Source organism: Larus michahellis, chromosome 1, assembly GCF_964199755.1.
Source record: "Larus michahellis chromosome 1, bLarMic1.1, whole genome shotgun sequence".
NCBI classification, from domain to species: Eukaryota; Metazoa; Chordata; class Aves; order Charadriiformes; family Laridae; genus Larus; species Larus michahellis.
Genome location: NC_133896.1, coordinates 18,427,250 through 18,449,803, shown reverse-complemented (window position 1 = coordinate 18,449,803; position 22,554 = coordinate 18,427,250).

Here is a 22,554-nt window from a genome sequence, read left to right as displayed (position 1 = left end):
GTTTAGAAGTATAATCTTCTACTCATTTAATAAATTCTATCTTATTACCTATTACTATGGCTTTATATGAAAATAGAGACTGTAATGGATGAAAAAGATTTATTTTTGTAATTTTAAAATTGGAACACAAAGCAGAAATGAATAACGAATAACACTGGTACTTAGGTCACACACAGAAAAATGATTCTGTTCACTACATAGGTTAGAAGAGATTAATATTTTCTTACTCATAAGACAGTACATTATTTTAATTAATATTAATTTATTATAATATTCACCACTGCATAATATATGTTTGAAGAAAATTTCAGTTTTAGTATTACAGATTGTTTCTTATTCAGCTGTACATGTAATCTCTGAAATACACCTGCTCATCTTGTTCCAGTGTTGCCTGATCTACAGAGCTTCCACACCAGTGGATTTCTTGTTAAGACCCAGCTGATCTCCATGCCATCTTCTCAAATTCAGAAGAATCTAATAATCTCTTTGCATACAATTTGTGTCTCCCAGAATATCTGAGAATGAAGAACTAAGAAAGGCCTCAGATTTTTGGTGTGGTTTCCTTTCCTTTCCTTTCCTTTCCTTTCCTTTCCTTTCCTTTCCTTTCCTTTCCTTTCCTTTCCTTTCCTTTCCTTTCCTTTCCTTTCCTTTCCTTTCCTTTCCTTTCCTTTCCTTTCCTTTCCTTTCCTTTCCTTTCCTTTCCTTTCCTTTCCTTTCCTCTCCTTTCCTCTCCTCTCCTCTCCTCTCCTCTCCTCTCCTCTCCTCTCCTCTCCTCTCCTCTCCTCTCCTCTCCTCTCCTCTCCTCTCCTCTCCTCTCCTCTCCTCTCCTCTCCTCTCCTCTCCTCTCCTCTCCTCTCCTCTCCTCTCCTCTCCCCTCTCTCTTTCAAATTTTTGTCTTTCTCAAAGTATCCATTTGAAACCATTGTTACCATGGATCATTTTATCCTACCAGAATACACTTCCACAGGAGAGGAGTCCTAAAATATCAAAACTGTCTTTCTTTGTGTCTCACTAAATTTTTCACATGAGCTACGATGGATTTCATTTAGTCCAAGGATTACAGAAGTGAAATTCAAATATCCTGACAACTTCTTGAAAGAATAGCTTCTACAATCAGTTATAATTCACATGAAAAGAACGCAGCACGTCTCCCATTTTCTTATGCTATGCTATTCTTTTATTATTTGACCAGTACGATTACAAATAGAAATACATAACAGGAAATTTTTTTTCCAAATGAACTAGACGTAAAAGCCCTCATGATTCTTTTCCATGACATCAACATTTTTAGCCCAAACTAGACCAGCCTTTCATAATTAGCACAACTATGATATAAGAGATGTGAGGTTCCAAATTCCTTTTAGAGTCCCTCACAAAGATTTTTAATTCCATTCCAATTCTAGATCTAATTACGATTCATATTCCATTGATGACAAAAGGTAGAATAAATCCTTGGCAAGTTTTTCATTGCAGTCACTGTGAAGACACACTTAACCTAACACTAAGCTGAATAACACCATCTCTGGAAGATGTGAACTCAGCATGGATTAGCCTTCATTTCACTGCACCACACTTAGTAACAGCATCACAGGCATACTATATAGAAAAAAAAATTTCTGAACTCAGACCTTTCTCTGTACCAGGACAATATTGCACATTTACAGTTAGAGAAAAAGACAAGCCAGAAAATGAAAATAAACCCACCTTTTTTACCCCTTCTCCCACTGAAGTTTCTCACACCATATCACGTACAGCTGTCCTTAACACCTCTCATTTCAAAATCAACGTGACATCTTTGTAATACTGGTATAGTAGGCATGTGCCTTAGCTTCTCATCAAAATATACTAAGCACTGACTTTAGTAAAGGTATATGAGGTGAAATGAAGTATTTCTGTGCAGATTAGCAGCATATTTTGTAGTTCAAATCCAGTATTTTGTCATTGCCTTAATGTTTAGAAAAAATCATCAGCTACCTTTTTTTTTTTCCTTTAACTTAGTTTCACATTGGAAAATCTCAGTTCCATGCTCTAAAAAACTAAGTACGTATGATTTGGGAGTTTTACAGGGTTCAAAGTCACCATGTCATACTGCAGCTTTTGAGCACCATTTTCTCTGAACAACTGCTTAAATTGAATTTATAGTTGTTAGTCTTCAGTTTAAGACAATTTGGAAAGAGCATATTCTCCTGGACCTAAAACATGATTAAACATATACCTTCATAACTTTTTTGAAATCTTTTGAACTACTACCTAGAATTCAAGGTATATTTGGAAACACTGTTTCGTTGTCAAACCATCACATATTCTGCTGACCTTCAGAGACTCGTCCCGCATTTTCTTGCTAAATTCAGTTCCTTCACATTTCTTTCTTCAAACTCCTTTCCAGATTCCCCATATGGATTCTGCAGAAGTCTTTTTGAAGAAGAAGAAAATGTCCTTACTTAACCTTATCAGCTGTCTCGAGAGGGTTAGCTCTACACTCCCCATCTTAATTCTTGTTTGCTTCTCTTGAGCTCTACTGACCTAGTAATCTGGGGGATTAGCAGAACAAAATGGTGGCTAGAATACATCACCTCAGTTAATCTGTGCAGATAGCATAACTATTGTGCACAGGTTTCAAAAGCTGTGTCAAATCAGAGTTCAGGTTCACAAGTCTGGATACAGAGAATATTCATGTGTGAAAGACCAGAGTTCTTAAACTAAATTACATTTCCCCCACACTTGCCAGTCTATATCAAAGTTTACAAGGTAAGAGGGTCCCTTGATACAATAAGACATTCTGAGAAGTTCTAAATGTGAAACAACTGCTTTTGAATCTTTTAGATATTCTTCATACTAAAAGTATTATTTTGAATAACTAGCTACTAAATGGTAAGACTTTGTGAGAAAAAGGAAGGATCCTAATTCTTCACAAAAGTGATTTCAGTTCTCCAGAGCATGAAGAGTACCCTCTGGAAACCAGATTATCTACTTAGACTGCAAGCAGGGAAATTTGGAGAGAGAAACTTGGGGTAGGCGGAATTATATTTCTCCTGCAAATTCCAAGTTACAAAAACAATCTGGGGACAGTGGAAACAAATAAGGCTTTAGAGCACCTTCATCTTCTCTGAACTCCAGGACATTGCGGAAGACAAACTCCTATATTAAGAACAATAGAAGTTACTCATCCAAAGATTGTATCTTACTTTCTAGTAGTAATACAGAACTGCTTTATGGCTTCAAAAGTCGTCTTAGTGCAGGGCAACTAGGTAGCTCCCTGCTGTACCATTGTGCGAAAATTTTTCTCCTAAGCAAGTGCACCATCTCGTGTTTATTTCTCTTAATCCATTTTGCTTCCCTTCTGTTTTAATGAGAAATTTCTTCTTGAAAATAGGATGGCTTTTAAGGCTTATGGTATTTTAATACATTTGGTTGAAAGTTACTATTCTAATGTTGCTTTAGAAGGAAAGTGAAATGAGACTCATATTGGCTCTGCTCTTTGGTATCTCTGCCACCAAGAATTCATGGAGTTGGGAGATGTCAAAAATACCCAGTTGGTTCTGAATGGGTCTATAGGTTTGAGGTAATTACTCCATGAAAGGTTTGTGCAGGAGCTATTGCTGGATGGAGCAGAAAGAGACTCAAAATGTACAGGTAGGTCGTTCAAAGAGAAGGCCAGAGGTGACTGGCATATGTTTTATCTAGCTGAATTTATAAATCTCTTCCATTTTTCAAAGAGAAGGTCAGAGGTGACTGGCGTATGTCTTATTTAGTTGAATTTATAAATGTCTTCCATTTTTGCTACTCTAATTACAAATTATGTTGCTGTGACTTGACATCATAGGGAAGCATGAAAGGAATGGCAACTATATTCCCTTACTCTAAAAGAAAATAAAAGCAAAATTAAATGAAACTAAACAGAACGCAGTAAGATGAGGGGACAGATATCTCTTGATGCCTATACATAGTTACACTTCAGGACAATGTACTTCTACAGCTATATGTTTCCTGAGAAGAGTAAAACCTAATCTCTGTCATAGATCATATACCTCAAATAAACCGTATAACTCAGATAAAGTCTGCAGCTCTGATTCTTGTACTTTTGTATGCCATAATACCTTCTACTTGTGCAGTTCTCCTGATTCAGTTGATTTGATTAGTTCTTTTATAATTTCTTTCCCTGCAGCTCTACTCCATGAGAGAAAAAGATTAGCTTTCTACATAGTAGATAGGAATACAATAACAATAGTCATTTATGTATTTTGAGCTTTACAAAGTGATAGACCGCTGAACAAGTTTATTATCACATTTCAGATGAGGCTGATATTTCAGTCCTAATACTTGAAACTGGTAATATTATTTAGTTAATAAACGTAATTTTGTTAATACCTGTGACAGGTACAAAATGTGTGTCTCTGCACCAATGTATTTTCTCCAGTTCTACTAACAGCGCATGGTGAGTTTGCTTGACCAGCCTGCGTGGCTCCATCAAAGCTCTTATGCCTAAAATGTAGATAGTAGTGGAGAAAGCAGTGCTCTTGAATAAAATGTCGATAGTCACTGGAGAGAAGAAGATGCCTTCGAAAATCTATAGAAAAAGGCTGTGCTTGCTTATGTTTGAACACTTAGGCGGAAAGGCTGTCCCTGTAGTGGTCTTCAAAGACACCTGTCTCTCCTGGTTATTCAGGGAATTAAAGATGATCTTTTCAATAGTATCCTAAAATTGAACCATAAGCTACATGCCCAAGTTAAAACTCCTACAGTTTAAAGTCTGAACACTGATAGGGTGTGCTCAATTAACCTGTACATGTTACTACAAACTGAAATCATTAGATGAAAAACAGATGTGTACCTTTTCCTCTTTGTACTATTATTTTTGTCATAACAAGCCTCCTCCTGTTTCCTTTGCAGCTTATTTGTGTACTGAGGATATTTTTCCTTGGGGTGCTTTATCAGGATTAAGCGTGGCTCTTCAAGTAAATTTACTTCTGGCATAAAGTACAGAGCTTGTACCTGCTATTTCCAGTTGTGCTATAGTTGAAGTAGAAGGATACTTTATCTTAGCTCAATCTGTCACATATATACTACTGTTCATTCCTCCAGCTACAGGGCAAAAATATTTTTATAAGTAACCCTCAGTTTGATACAGCTGCTGAGACTTAGCATGACTTCTCCCAATTATTTCTTATAAAGAACACTTGGCTAAAGACAATTTGTCAAGCACAATTCAGGCTTTTGTAGGGATAACAAGTCTTTTCTTATCATTCTTAAAGTATTAGCTGACAGAAAGTAATACATATATATATAGCCAAAACCCAAACAGCATTGCCAAAGCACTCAGCAACAATACCCTACATAATTGTGCACATTTAATCTCTTTGCTTTCTAAGTCATGCACATCTCAAAAAGTTTCAAAGGATTTCATATAGCTTAAAACCTTAGATAGTTTAGTCAGTTCTATAAAATATCATATTACTATGCCTTTCTCAGACCAATGTAGAACAGATTTGTGATTTACTTTTGTTTGAAAAGTAAGTAGGAAGAACCAAGCTTAAAGAATTTTTGGTATCCTATAACACATGTCTTCAAGAACTCCCATTTTCTTAAGATGTGTTTTTCTTGCAGAGACAGCCAAAGATCCAGAGGACAAACATGTCCCCAGGAATTAAGGAACAAGCTATTGAATTGTCTGAAACAAACGCATCAAATAATATGCTGAACTCCACACAATTTGTGAAGAGACAGCTTCCTACCTTGGAGCAGGAATAAATATACCTTAAAGACAAATCTAACTCTTCTCATTTAATTTTAGAGGCCTGAAGTAAAATTTCAGAGCACAGCAAAACAAGCAGGCCTAGAGGCACAGACTAGAGTTAGTCTGCTGCCACAGTAGGCAACAGCAATTACCCTGCCAGCTCACTCTCCTGTGACTGACCCAATGGCTAGCAGTAGAAGTTAAGGTTTCACACACAAGAAGTGATGAAAACCACCGTGCCCATAGTAGCATGTTTTTTCCTGTTCAGCCAGTGATGTATTTAGTCCCTGAAATATAAGTTGCCGTATCCTTCTACAGAAAAAAGTAAAAGATTAAAAAGGCTTTTCTGACTTATTTTTTTATATACTATCTGCTGTTTTCTCTATATTGACTGTTTCTTCTCTTATTAGTTATAGCTCTAAATTAAGCATACCTTGTTCTTAGCTTCCTTTTTGTCTTTGGACCTCACTTATCTCCAGTCACCTTGTCAAGCCACCTGTGAATCCCTTCTGTAGCGTGTGAGATGATACACTTTGGCCCAAGTCTAGTTTCCAAACAGGCTACATGTATAGTCCATGTAATGCACACTGTAACAATCCCTGAGATTACAAAGGCATGGATCCTAGTTGCAATGTTCACAGGCAGAAGAAATCTTCATGCTTTCAAGGGAAGACTGAGTCCCTCTTATAGACCTTGTCTTAGTGCCATGAGTTTCCCGCTCCTACATTTGCTCTTCCTTCTTAGGAAGATATAGGAGGGAAAAGCAGATGTAGAGTTTAGTGGTAGGATAAGCCCTACCCTTAGATAACACAGCGTTCAGGAGGTTTTTTCATCATTATACTCCACTCTGATCAAATAAGTGACTCCTAAGAAGAAAACCAAGAAAAGAAAAGAAAAGAAAAAAAAAAAAAAGAAAAATCAAAAGCAATCAGCTCAGCCTGCCCTTTCTGATGTCAATGGCAAGATTAATTTCAGAAATCATGCTCTAAATAAATACTGGTAAAATGATCATTTGAAATACACCATAACCTTTCTCATGTCATTAATCTACATGTTGTGTAATCCACACTAAAAAGTCGCATTTACTTTCCACCTCTCAACAAAGAATACATATGAGAGTGTTCTATTGACAGCTCAAATTATTAAACTATTAGTTTTTTAAAAAAAGCATTTCAGTGTGTATCATGTTACCAAATATAAAAAATAGAGAAACTTAATTGTCAAAATAAATGAGCAATCACATTTTCATGAGTTATCCTTGCTATTTCAAATGTTTTTGTTTGTTTGCTAATTCAACAAACTTCAGTATTTTACAGTCTTCCAGACACTAGTTGTCATGACTTAAAGAAGATATTATAATTATTGCTATAATCAGTGTACTGTTTAACAGACTACTAAACCTAGCATATGTTACTGCTTATGCTGTCATTTGTGTAAGATTCCAGGTAAGTAGTAAAATTAGACAGTTAGAATCTGATCTAGGTGTCTTTATTCTCTCAAGCAGTTCTTACTGAGGTGAGCTCTTTTACTGGTGCAATCTACAGTTGTCAAATTCGTCAACAGTCCCCAAAGATCACCTGAGAAACGAGCAGAAGACCTATAAAAAGGAAAGCATTTTTACAGTATTTTTTAACATTGCACGTGAAAAGTGCATAGCAGTTCTGTTATTCGGCACTGATAATGCATTGTTAATTAGCAAAAACTGCACAGTGAATCACCTTTCACAACCTTGCAGTGATATGATTTCTTCCAGGCCACTCAGTTGCAATGAGAAGACTTCAAGTCCTCAGACACATATATGCAGTGGCTTTGTAATTTGCCTGTGTGCAGATACCTCCAACCTTGAAACAGGTATTTGCAGCACTTCTCTCAAAAAAGAAGGCACCAGCTTTCAGAACAGCTATGAGACTGAGCTTTCTCTTTCAGTTCATAAGGACAAACCTACATCAAGTCAGACGAAAGTTTGTATAGTAATTTGTCCTATTCTTAGCTGCTGCTGCTGGAAGAGTACAGAACTGTTAAAGTACAAGGCACTGGTATTTCCTTATTAACTCCAGAGATTTCTTCCTTAAGGATTTCTTAAAACAGAGGTGTGAAATTATTGTTGAATAGCATTTGATGGATTTTCTTTTCTTATGTTTTTCTCTTATACTTGTTCTACTGCTTTACACAGGAGGTGTTTTTCAGTATTTAATTTTGCCATTGATGTTAGTTTAATCCAGTTTCTGGTACCTTTGTTTCTTAGGAGGCCTTGTTCTCCAGTTTCATCAGCTTACCTTGCTTTCTTCTGCTGCATCTTGGAAATATATGAAGAAAAACTGCAGTTGAAAATACTTGTGATTGTAATTGAAAGTACTGTGGCAGGTCATTTAATAGGATATCTGTTATTTAGTAGAAATACATTACTGGAATAATACCGTGTCCAGTTTTGTCCCCCAGTAGAAAAAAAGATGTTGGTAAACTGGAGTGCATTCAGAATAGATCAACTACAATGGTCAGGGCCTTCAGCACTTGCCCAGAAAGGAGACTGTGAGGGAGCCAGTCTTGATCAGTCTGGAGAGGAGCTGCCTTTGGTAAGATGTAACAGAAGCTCTGGTAACTCTGAAGAATTTGTAAAGCAGATGGAGCCAGGCTCTTCACAATGGTCCGTGGTAAGAAGACAAGAGAAAATGAAATAGACTGAAATAGAGGCCTTACAGCTGGGTACAAGAGAAACCTTTTCATCATGAAGACAGCAAATCATTGGAAGAGGTTTCCCAGAGAGGCTGTGCAGTCTCTGTCCTTGGATGCTTTCAAGAGTTGACTGGATAAACCCTGAGAAACTATGGTTGACCCTGCTTTGGAAGGGAGGTTGGACTAGAGACCTCCAGAGGCGCCTTCCAACCTGAATTGTTTTACAGTTCTATAAATGACAAGATATCAAGCACAGGGCCTTGCTAATTTGGAGAAAGGCAGAATTTGTCTTGTTTTAAATATGTTTTTGGTTGTACTATGATGTTTTCCCACAAGGAAGATTAAACCTTATTTGTTTTAAGAACATTGTTAGGTCATTTTATTAACTACTGTTATCTTCTCTAGAAGGAAAGAATAACAACTAACATTTAGCCTTATTTAGCAATAATAATTGGCACCTAGGTGGCTAACACATGCTAACTTTTTGAGGAGGAGATAAACTGGTAGTTAACATCACAAGAAAGCAAGAACTAGAAAGAGTGTTTTAGACATGGACCTAAAGTAATGTCAGTATTTTCTCTTACATCTGTTCTTAAAACATATTCTACCATAAAACCTATGAATTGCCAGTGCCTGACTGTTTAGGTCAACAGAGACATCTATTTGTTCCTTTGTTTTATTTTTTTTAATCTCTTCTTATATTTACTATTTATCCATGACTCTGATGAGGTTAAGATATTGGGAAAGATTTGGAAAAGAACAGGAAGAAGTTGAATGTTCTGTGGGACACAAGAATTATGTCATTTATGGCCACTATTATTGTGTTTGCATATACTATGTGTTTAAGAAAAGCAAGGCCAAGAGGCTGACCAATCTGGTTAGGAAAACTTTAAAACAAGAGTCATGGTGTGAGGGAGATGGCAACCCACAATCAAGTGAGGAAGTAGCAAAGCAGGTTTTCAAGTAAAGGGAGAAGGGTGACTTGGGCATGAAACGCCTCATAATCAACCAAATAGGGAGAAAGGGATCCTACCCCAAGTATATGCACACAAATAAAGAGGTCCTAAGAGAACTGCATAAGGGAAAGCTCTCACTGTTTTCCTGGGAAATCAACATGACTGGATGCTTCTCTGAAGTGCCTGTATACTGATGAAAACAGCGTGGGAAACACACAGGAAGAACTAGAGCTCTGCATGCAGGTGTAGGGCAGATACAGCTGGGATCACAGAGACGTGGTGGAATAGCTCATACAACTGGAGTACTGCAATGGAGGGATCTAGGAATGGAGTTGGACATGGATATAGGGAAGGTGCTCTGCTGGACACTTACAAAAAAAAAAAAAAAGAAAAGAACTTGTGAGGAACGTAAAGGTCTGGGGGCAGCTTTGACTGCAGTGACCATGAGATAGTGGAGTTCAGGATCTTGAGAGAAGGGAATAAGGCAAACAGTAGAATAAGAATTCTGGACATCAGGGAAGCAGACTTTGATCTCTTCAGGGATCTTGCAGGAATCCATGGGAGATGGTCCTGGACAAAAGAGGGATCACCTCTTCCTTTCATATTTCACCTCCTTCAAGCTCAAGAATGGTCCATCCTAATGAGCAGGAAATCAAACCAAAGTGACAGGAGGCCTGCATGGATGAACAAGGAGCTCTTGAAAAAACCCAAGCTTGAAAACGGCAAGAAAATGACTGGGAGTTGATCGACGACGTGGACTTTCTAAAGGCAAAATCCTGCCTAACCAACCTGATAACCTTTTATGATGAAATGACTGGCTTGGTGGATAAGGGGATATTTATCTTGACTTTAGCAAGGCTTTCATCACTGTCTACTATAATATCCCCATTGACAAATTGATGAAACACAGGCTAGGTAAGTGGACAGTGAAGCAAATTGGAAAATGGCTGAACGGCTGGACTTAAAGGATTGTGATTAGCAGCATGAATTTCAGCTGGAAGCCAGTCACTACTGGTGTAGCCCAGGGGCCAGTACTGTTTAACGTCTTCATTAATGATCAGGATAATGGGACAGATTGCACTCTCAGGGATTTTGCAAAGAAAACTGGGAGGGGCTGATAGACCAGATGGATATGCTGCCATCCAGTTGCTGATGGGCAACAAGCTGACCACAAGCCAGCAATGCACCCTTGCGGCAAAGACGACCACTAGAAATCACTGACGGCAGTGAAGACAACCAACAGTGTTGGCTACAAACAATGAATGCATCTAACACTTCTTATTGGCTATTAAAAATTTGTGTTAAAAGTATTAATCAGAATATGTTGGTAATGATTCTATTGAGCAAAATAAGTTCATAATGATAAGTAAGCCATATCCATTTTCATGGAGCCATATAAAGTTAGTAGTAAAAAGCAAAAGCTTTAATAAAATAGAAAAGGTTCATAAAACAAACTCTTTTTGTAAAATCCAATATATGCAGGACCGATGATACTTTAAGAAGAAAAAGGCTGTAAAGTATCCAACAGATAGAGTAGTCTTTATCTCTAAATTCTGTTAATTTAACGTCTTCTAGAATTTGTTACCATGATGCCATTATGAAGTTTTGCCATTATTTATCTGTTGTATGCATGTACTTTCCACCTTTTCTCTAGCATTATACAGCAGCTGAAAATGTTTTCTAATCTCTATGGACAGTCAGCTAACCCCCACAGCAAGTTGATGTAAGTCTGTGCACTCTTCTATGCTCTTTTGGAATACCAGTTGTATTCTCCTTGCTGGAAAACTGCTCTTTTGTTCACGTGAGATGACAGAATGCCTTAAAATATTGGAAATTGCTGATTACCATCAGGCATGTACAACTTCATAGTGCATACTACAATATGTTCATGTATTGACCTACACGCCAGAACCTGTTAATGATTCTCTGTTCTTTTTTGTGTGAGAGGATAAAACATAAAGTAGACATGTATAATAGCCACTGAAATTGACCATAATTCTGTACATTCTAAAGGGATGTAATAATGGGTACATTTGCTAACATTTTAGTATCTCTGGGTGCGGTTACAGTTTAGTCCAATAAATCATGAAAAGTATGTTGACTAACTCTATGAAGTATATAATTCTCAGCTGGACAAGAAACCATCCAGGCTGTTTGTGAGAAGACAAATATACAATTTGAGCAAACTACCTGAGAAGATGAGAAATAGAGGATGGAAGGAAAAACAATTAAAGAGAAAGGAAAGACATTCTTTGGATTATTTGGATTTAAAATATCTATATCAAAAATTAAAAAAATTAAAGCCATTGATTGTATTTTTCAACTTTCAGTTTTTAGTATCCAAGGGGATTAGTCCAATAGTTCCTCAATGTAAATAACAAGGCCCACTAAAGTAATTCTGACAATCCAAATTGTTTATTCCAAATGTTGTCGAGCTATCTCAGATAGAGTACACTTGCACTTTTTCTTTATTTCCTTTTTTTAAAAAAGTTTTCTTATCTGAGACCTTCTTTCAGATCAGAGACTGGGTTACTTACTGCCAGACTGAAGAGTCAACATTTTGCTACTTATCTGGTTTGTCTTCCACTACATGGTGTTTCTGATGCAATAGGAATTACTTAATTTCCATGACTATTCATTTTTCATGTTCTTAAGAAACGAGTAAAGTTTCTAGCTCCTGATTTGTAATACTTGTTCTAAGTGTTCAATTATGCAGATTTTAACTGATAAGATTGCATAAAATTGTTGTACAGCCTGAAGTATTAGAACGACTAAATATGATTGTCTTTGTTTAAGTTGGAGTTATTTGTTTCTAAAAAAATTTCACAAAAGAAGAGGAGAGAGGTTAATTATTTATAAGCCTTTTTCGTCAAACCAACCAACCAACCACTGGTTATGCTGAAACCTACTGTAATTCTGCTTGTTTTTGAATCATTAAGTGTGTTATTTTATTTTAAGTGGGCATAAAAATGGTATTAGGCACATTTTAAACAAACATACATTAGTGATTATTTTATAAAGTTTGATAAAAAATGAAACTATCTCAAAAGTATGTTATTTTCATGAGCAATATGTTCTAAGATAATTATATCACTCTGAATATAGAGGTAAAAGTATCCTTTTCACCGGTTTAACAGGTTAGTTACATATTAAATCACATATTCATTATTTGTTATTATTTTATTATTATTTACCTATAACAATTCACTTATTAAAGTTGAAGGGGCACACAGCTTAATTCTTCTGCATGCATAATGATATTCAATGGTTTGATATCTTCCTCTTTCACAAATGTGTTTTCTCTGTGCTTGCTTTCTATAAAAAACAGGAACAGCCTTCACTCCTCAACAAAAACTTTCCATTTAGTTCTTACACTGCTCAGAACTAGATGGGACATTTAAAATTTTAACAGACATATTTATTAACGCATTAGCTTTTTATTAATTGATGGTAATTTTATCTATTGAATTCTAGCTGCATTAAGACTCTTACAAGCCTTACCAGTGTAACCTCTGAATACTTCATTTATCAGGTAGCTATAACAAGTTGAATGCAAATCTTGTTCTTTAGTGAAAATTTTCACAGGATCATGTAGTGAACAACACAAATTAAATACTTTCAAGTGCATTTTGAACTTTTAAGGTTAACATTTTTCTTGGAGTAGTTGAAAAATCTTTTCCTTACAAAAAGCCAAGCACACATGCAAGGAAGATAAAAAAAGAAATGAAATCAAAACCTGAGAAGTTATGATAGTTCAAAGCTGACAATGAAAAAGACCTTTGATGTAATTGCCTCCAGATTTTTTGGGGGTACGCAGGAAATGAAATAAGGGATAATAATTTCATCCTCTAAACACAAACTACGTATTTGCATTCCTCAGATAAATTTCTATTAAAAGCTAAATCAGAACTCCCTAGTTATGAACTTTGTAGGCACTGAAAAAGACAATGACAGAATCTGTATCAAGGTCCAGACTGCTTACACCTAACTACTTTCATTGCAATGGGAGAAAATAACCTCCTGACTGGCTAATTGACTGAACTTGTTTATGTTTCTGAGCCTTGATTTCCTATTCTGAATCCAGGTCTGTCTTTCTTTGCGGTTTCTTCATTACTATAATGAGAAAAAAGCAAAATAAATTTTTAAATCTTATATTTCTGAAAGAAAAGCGTATGAAGAGCTCATTGAAAGAATAAATGAACACTAACAGACAACAAAGTTTCTTACTCAAAACTTTCAATTAAATTATTATTTTGAATTGGACCAATGTCAAAGAAGTAGTATAACAAACTAATTGTGAAGGTATATTACAAAACCTGAAAAAACCCAAAGCTATAGCTTTTTATTCTCTCTTTGGGTTGAAGATGGACTGAACAGGGAGATAAATAATCTTTTGAAAAGATCCATAGACACTGACTGCTGAATTTCAATCAGCCGTCAATGACTTGGAAGACCCCCTGGTTACCTACATCACCTATCACTTACATCCTCGCAATTTAGAATTTTAATATCTACCCCTCAGTGATTTCCCACCTCTGCAGTCTAGCTCTCCAGGTTGGGGTACCTCTCCCCGCAGCTGCTGCCAGAACACTAACCAATGCATCTCACAGCAGCCGACAAGCAGCTGAGAACATACACAGCATGCATCACTCAGAGATCACCTGGTCTTGCAGCTTGTAGATAAATTCTTCTGAATCACCTGAAAACCTACAGGAAACTGTTGATTATCTTTTCCATGTGAGTAATGCATACCTAGAAACTCCTCTTTTTTGGTGTAATATTACACAAAATTACAAAGCTGGTAGTGTGTTTTTTCTTGTTGTTGTTCATGTACCTTGTTCCAATTACAATTTTTTTCTGTTAAATTAAGAGCTGACTGGTTGTTGAGTTATGGTATAATATTTCACACCTTGTGAATTTAACAACACTCAGACTCTGGTGTTGTACCTACTCATGCACAAGGTGTGAATTATAGCTTCATTACTCACACCCTGTCATTTCTCATTGCTTAAGCATTATATTGAGGTCAAACAAAAAGATGAATTGATTTTAAGTTTGTTTCTGTCAATTAAAACTCACTTTAAATGTTTCATAGTAATAGCTTGTCATCAAAAGAATAAATTATTTAAGAACAAACAATTCCTAATGTATTTCAAAAGTGCACAACTGTTGGCACAAGAAGTCCAAGATCAAAGACTGGATTCATCCTGACTAACTGTGGTCAGCTCACTGACGTTCCAGCTGCACAGACAGGTTTTTGGACAAAGATTAACACCTCCAATTGGCAGTTCAGATCTCGCTGTCTTTGTTAATCTATGTGGATAATAGCATTAAAATAATAATATAGTATTTCCCTGACTGAGGAATGATCATGGGTTCTAATTCTCAGTTCTGAAGGAAGCACAGGTAACTCAGAGGATATATTTGTCATGTCTTTGTGATCAGATGTCTATCATCTGTTGGGAAAATGATCATTTAAATTGGTAGTAAATTTTTCTTCAAATATTTGTATGGATTTTTCTTCTTTGTGGTGCTGTTTTCCAGCATCTCTGCTGTGAATACAAAACTCTTGTGCTTGTTTTCTACAGTCATTGCAACCTACTTGACACGAACATGTTTTTGAAAACTGACATGACCCCTTTGATTAGAAAGGGGGAATTATCATCCATTCTGCTGAATTTGTTTTAATGCACAACTGAGAAACCTGTAAACTTCATACAGAAGAAACAGTAATGTTTAAAACATACACATTTTTAAAAACTTCACATTAAGTTCAAGATTAGAAGAAGGAATGTGTTTATGAGAGTGCCAAGGACCTAGTGCCTTCACTGTTTAAAAAAAAAAAAAAGTAAACAAAGGTCTCTAATCATTGAGAAAATAAACTTTATAAAAACAATACATAATTTCCTTCATAAATATATTTCAATATAATTTTATATACCTTGTAAATGTTAAAAAATCCTTGGGCAATATATCCTATTTTAATACATTTTTTGTTTGTTAAGAAAATAAACTGTGAAAACATTAGTTTATTTTCTTTATAATCAGACACTCTATTTTGGAGGAAGGGGCATTTCATTTCTCTTGTTTGTTTTGGGGTTTTTTTGACAAAAGCCATTTGTAACTATGGAATTAGAGACATAATGAAAGGACTATCTTCTTCAGGTGCTCCAGGTTTAAAAATCTGACAAGTAACACAAGAAAAAGTAGTTTCACATTTTGCCCTGGATGAATCAGGGGTAAAACTGTCACATGTTCAAGCACTCAGCTCCACTGTGTGGCTAGATAGCTCATCTTGTCTTTGGACATTGGGTCACTGTGATTTCCTCCTGTATTTGAGATCCCTCTGTCCTCGTGTGCACAGCCATAATTTGCCTCAAGTCCAGGATCTGTACTCTTCTGCTCTCCTTCCTTCATCCCCTTACGGTCTTGAGCTCCACTATTATGTGGTTGCTATTGCCAAGACTGCTACTGTTTATCATATCCCCAACAAGTTCTTCCTTGTTCATGAGCAGCACATGCCAGTACTGTTGGGTAATGATGGGACCCACTTCTTACATCAGGAAAAAAAATTTAACATTATAAGGTTTATGTCCAGTGTTTGATCATCTTGTACCTCTTGTCCAAACTGTGTTCAACATTACCATATCTTGCTTGCTGCGAGGACACTAAAATGGAGAACAGTATTCCAGCAGCAATTTTGTCAGTGCTGTATAAGAGGGCAAAATTGTTTTTTTGCTTCTTGGTATTACCCACTACATATATATGAAGGTTGCATTAGGACCTTTCACTGCAGTATTGTGCTACAAGGTCACGCTGAAGTGATTAGCTACAATGACCCCTAAATGCTTCTATGAATCACTGCTTTCCAAGACAAAATGTCATTACAGATTAATAATAGTCATGCAGCCTTCCTCGTGGTTAATTTCACATTTACTGAAATACTGGAGCTTATGTTTGTCTGACATTGAAGCTAGCAGGTTTTTTAACTGCCTTAAATCCGCCTCTGATTTTATTAGACTTAAATATATAACTCTCTGATTTACACTTACCAAGCCACATTCTCAGCTGGCGTAAATCAATGTGACTTGCTGTTTACCTCAAATAATGATCTATTCCACACACTGCAGTTGCTTAAATGAAGCACAGAGAAGACATCTATATGATATGCATTATTGGCTACTTTACATATAATAAATCAAGATTAATATTAAACATTATAATGCATAAAAAGTGAACTCACAATTATTTGGAAAAATGAGGAGTCATTTAGATGTGCTAATTACATAGAAATTAAAACATGATTCTTTCAATCAAAGCAATGAATAGTCTGAGAGATGAATTGGCTTAAGTCCATTGCTTATCTGAGGCTTTCTTTATCCACTATCCACTTTATCCACTATCTCCTTTCTCTTCACTCCTGACCCCTCCTCCCCACAAATACATGCACATGTGTTCAAAAAGCCTTTATCTTTCCTAGAATGGACTCCTGTGATCCTCCCATTCTCAGTCAGAAGGTGGATCAAATGCAATTTCCTCAGCAGGTAAGACAAATTCAGTTATGTACTGCTCATCACTTAATGACTATATGAATGCAATAGTTAAGATGAGACTCAGCCTGGTGCAGAAGACTCCATTTAGCCTGCATTCATTTTGGGTTGTTTTTTTTTTTTTTTCTGTAGTCAGAGAGGTTGTTTGTGACACAGATACTGGCTGAATGTACTTCTTTTCCTCTGCAAAACTGAATCAGAGCTGCCTTGTTCCACCATGAAGAGAACAAAAGGAAGTGAATTGGGAGGAGGTCTGTCGCATAGCCAGAGCACTCCTGTATTTCTGAAGGAGCGAGCGAATGAGTTGAGACGTGGAGGAAATGTTGAGGAAGAAACCCATCTTGGTACAGTTCATTCTTTGTGTTTCTGGATGGAGTGTGCTGTCAGATCCTGGAGCCAATACCATGTGGAGAATACAGGCAAGATTATTTCTATCATAACCTGCTGTTCTATTCAGATATGTGTGTTTTGAAGCACAGAAAGGAAGAGTAAAGAAATCATGCTTCCTGCATGTATCTTGCCCAGTAGTCTCCCATTTTTATTGTTGCTGCTCTGCAGCAGCCCAGATTTGATCCTTTAGAATATTTATAATATTCATGAGCTCGCAGAAGCATGTCTGACTTTCTGCAGATCCCCCAATGCCTGACAAATTACATCCCTTTCATTCCCCTCTCTCAGAGAATATGCTGTTGTTGGCCTAAATCCTGGTGTGTTTCTGAGCCTGATTAGAACTTGAGAGATAACTTGGAAGAAGCCACAGCATTGAAGTCAACAGTTCTGCTTGCAAAGAGGTTGTTATCTGGGTTATTGTCCACTTACCTTCCTGCATGTGAGCAGACTTTCACTGAATTAATTCTGTACAATATATCATTAAACATTGCCCTATGCAGGTCAATCCCTTTACAATATTCAGACAGATGTATAGAGCTATATAATATTCAGAAATAATCACCATACCACTCCAAATTAATCACATTTGTATCTTTCTAACATTTTTCATTAGTTTCCCTTAAATTAGCCCAATTCACTTTTCCTTTCTTATCATGCCAAAAATTGCCTCAAACACAGTTTTTCTGTGCTGCTGAAGCTGTTCAGTACTTGTTTCACTATGAAGATCTATATACATTACAGGAAATGGAAAAGTTATTCCTGTATTTCCAGGAGGAAAGCTTTTGCTCACAGACCTACAAATGCTACAGAAAAATCTATTTTAAATTGAATGTTGATCCAAATAAGAAAGGACTGTAACCACCTCACATGAAAAAGAAGCACTCATCATCCAATTATTAATTTTTTTGCTAAAGTCAATCCATCTTGCTTTCTGCAATTTTGCAGCAAACACAAAAAGGAGCTAACTTTCTTGTTAGCTAGGGAATTGGGAGTAAGATGGTAGCAACAGTTATAATGTTAAATCCTGACCTTTCTATTACAGGGCAGGACTGTTTTCTCATTATATGTATAATGCTAGGGATAAGAGGACCCAATACATTACCAGGGCTCCTGTTATAGACACAAGTAATGATAAAGAATGAAGGAATAGACACACCACTTTCTGAATAAAAATGTCTGCTTCCTACTGTAAGACTCTTCAGGGCATGTTGCAGTAATGTGCTCTGGGAGCCACTTTTCTGCTCTTCCAAGCAGGAATAAAATGTATTGTTACACCTTTCACTGATTGTAGCACATACACAAAGCAAGTGATGGGCACAGAGCATAAAATACACCCTGCATTAGTATGCTGGACTGTTTAAAGCCTTATTTCACAAGTGGAGCGTTTGTTTCCTATGTCTTTTTTTATGAAGGAAGACACGACACTGAGAAATGTTTTCCCCTCTCCAGCACAGCATCAATGGAACAGGACGCAGAACAGCATTATACTATGCTTGATTCAATTTGAAGTGGGCATTTAAAAGGGCTTCTTTTTATCATCTGTCAAAAATCTTGGTAAATAAACCAAAATTTTTGGAAATTCATTTGTAGTTCACAGCATAAGTCTCAGACTCTCCCTACTCATGAACCATAGATGGGTGAAACGACGACCCGTGTAGGTGTAGAAACCAACAGATTTTCTTGTCCTCGCACCCTGGATGCAAGGGTCCTGCTTGAACTAGTCTAAAGCAAGTGACTCAAATCAAGCATCAAATCAAAATGGCAGAATCCTTATATTTCACACTATTATAAGTGGGAAGGGCAATTGAAAACGCAGTAGTATAAAGATAAACAGAACCTAAAAGATTTGAAAGAAAGAAGAAAAAAGTCCCACACATCAAACATGCTTACTGGAGCTTATCCAGCTCTGCTAAGCTTCCCTTTGTTTTCTTTCACCAAGCTGCCCTGACTATCCAAGCAAGGAACAATCTTCAGTTTGGTGCACGCAATCATGCGCAAACGCTTTCCAAAATCCTGTCAAAAAAGATGTTTTTTTGACACACTCTCAGAAAAAAAAAATGTTTCCAGGTGTGTGTAATGAATTTGTGTTTGTATTTTTTTAAGTCAGTAATGGCCGCTCCAGAGAAATCAGCTATGAGAAATATGCTTCATTATATTCAATGGATCAGGACTTCAGGGTGATAGAATGAATGCTAAAGCTGTGACTTTTCAGGGATAGATGTAATCTGCATTTAATCTTCTAATTTTATTTTCTGTCCACAGCTTTTTTCTGCCACCTTTATTGTCATGTGCAACCTCAAGCTTCTAGACCAACAGATGAAGTTTCACAGATGTCTCAGAAAATGTTTCACAGACGTCTCAGAGTGGGCCAACTTTAGGAATGTCTCTTCCAGGCACATTTAACCTCATTTTAGCTAAGATATCAAGATATATGGATGTGTTCTAAATCGCAGAGGCAAGCAAGTTTACTAGGAAACTGCAATGTGCTGACTATTTGAGTATGCATATAGTTCTCTTGAAAGCTGTACCTAGTGATTCCGAACATTTTACTTAAGATTACAAACCTGTCTATTTTGAAAACTTTTCAACAACAAGAAAACTTGCAACACTATACAAAGCACAGTTCCTGATAATATCCTTCTTTTGGCCTTTTTTTTTGTCTTTTATTTGTCTTGATATTTTTGCCTATGGGTAGCTAGCTTAAATGAAATTTTAACAGATATGTTATACACCATAAATGAAAAATTAATTCAGTGCTAAATCTTATGAAATCCCAAGTCTAACGAATTAAAGGCTAGATAGTCATGTTGAACATTTAATACATATATATTTGTGTACATTTATGGGGAAGATTTACTTATTTTCAGTGATTGTAATTTTTTTTTTCCTGTGCAGTCAACCATAACTGTTAGCCAGCATAAATGTTGCCCAAATTTTTCAAAACTGATTCAAGGTTTTAGATGCTTCCACTATGACATGTCTGGGATGAGAGCTGATTTTTATGGAATAACTTTTTGGCACTTCATGGACAATGCCTTGATAAGGGGTTTTGAGCTGAGTTATTCAGAAGTTATTTTCTGAATTATTGGAAACTGAGTAATATTTTTGTTTCTCTGGTTTGCCTTGTTCAGAAATGCTCTTCTGAAAAATAAATCTCTCTAATGAGCAACAGAAATGTTTTTAAAGTTTTAAGTTAAAGAACAAAACAACTAACTAACATGTATGTGACCAACACTTGCACTCAGGCCATCTAAAGGTGAAGATTTGAGTGCGTTTAAACAAATGCGCTAGGTACTTCATCTGATCCTGACATCTAGTTCACAGAATCACTGTATTTAATTGTGCCTGCTGAGAACACAGTGGAATGCCATGTTGGATGTTATATTTGAAAGGTTTTGCGTAGGAATCCTTTAGCTAAAGAGTCTGAAGACCATTCTATCTGTGTGACAAGTGTGAAGGAAAAATCTATTTCTGAATGCCTCAAAAGAAAAAAGAAGATGTGTTCTGGTTTTGACTATTTTTCTATAACTTAAAGAGCTAGAACTGCACAAGTATCGGGGAATTCCACAGATCTTTGGTTACTGGTTTCAGTGAAGGCTCACTTTTACTTTTTATGCCTCTCCACGGTTGAATGTTAAGAAATTCCTGACACAGAATGCAGCAAATGTTTTCAGCTTCAGTTCTCACCAACTCTTCAATACTTATGTCTTCTTGTTTTGGAAAATGAATATACACAATGTTTTCATTTGTCTGTTTGACAAATATGCCTGAATGCTCAATAACTTATCTTTGAAATTAACCTGTCAGAGTAATCATGACACAAATATAATGATGAAACATTACTCTGCTCTAAAGATGAATTTCTGTAACAGTCATAACTGGCCTCTGGGGCGTTACTGATTGATGAAGCAATACTTTAATAGAAAATGAACTAATTTATGTGTAGGTCTACACAGAAAAATCTACGTATTTTACTATGTGCAGATTCATTTGGCCAACCATCAACAAAATCATGGTTGTAGACTTTGATTTGTGTTTGATCCAGAGACATATGTTAAAATGATGTATACATTAACCTAGAATAGAATGAAAATATAGATGCACACAAGTATCCAGTTTCTGGCACACAAGTATCCTGTTTCTGCATTGTACATTATTTCTTTGCAATGTTCCACATTAAGATAAGAACTTATTTAGCTTTGAAAACATCCGGCAGCTAATTATTAAAATAAATTAAAGTTTTTATATACCAACAAATTTTACACAGTGAAGAAGCTATAAAACACATACTACCAAATCCAAACACAGAACTGTACTTTCTCTAATTAGATGTTAACAACCTGTAAAGTTAATCCCTGGTTCCTTGCCTGATTGAAAAGTTGCAGAAATTGTAATAAGTCTAGCATACAATAACAGCTGTATGCCCTTACCTTTTTTACTTCTTGTATTATAGTGCAGATTTTACAACATATTGGAAGAAATCAAACAAGGACTCCAGGTCTTAAAATAATCCAGTGAAGCTGATCTTTCAAAAGATTCTCCTTTCAAAAACCAGAAGTGAGAATTTAAGGATTAGTAAATCATGTAGTATAATGGTATCTCATCAATTTATTTGCAGGTTTTTGGTTATGTTTTGGTTTTGTGGGGTTTCATCTTTGTTGTTTTTACAATTGCCTTACAATGTAAGACTATCTGCCAATCTAGGAATACTTAATCTATACATTGCTCACTTGCTAGAAAGACTAGAAGGAACCTTGTGGGATTCTGCTTTGGGTTGAGGTAAGTAATGTCTTGGGTTCAATAGCTATATTGACCAGCTCTCTGCTGATATGAAGGGAGCCTGAAATAGCATCCTCAGTTATAGAAGCCTATGCTGTAAGACATGCATACCCTGCCTTGTTACTTTCATTTTATCATCACATCTTTTTTCACCACTGTTTTACCCTTTACACACTGGCTTTCAGTCAGATGGGCTAGATTCATGATTGACTCAAAATAGTCATACAGCTTCTTTAAGGAGTAGGTTTTATTTAGGAGAAAGATATCATATTTTTTGCGGTATTGCAGAGAAAATGAAAAGACCTTTTAGCAGGATTTATTGAACAGAGTTCAATAAGGGTCATCCAATCAGTGTCTGAAAGATCCCTTCATCTACTTGAATTTATCCAGGAGTTCATTTTAGTTGCTCCTATATAATACATTATTTAGTGGGAACACTGTGTACAGAATTACCTAACTATTTTCTATTTTG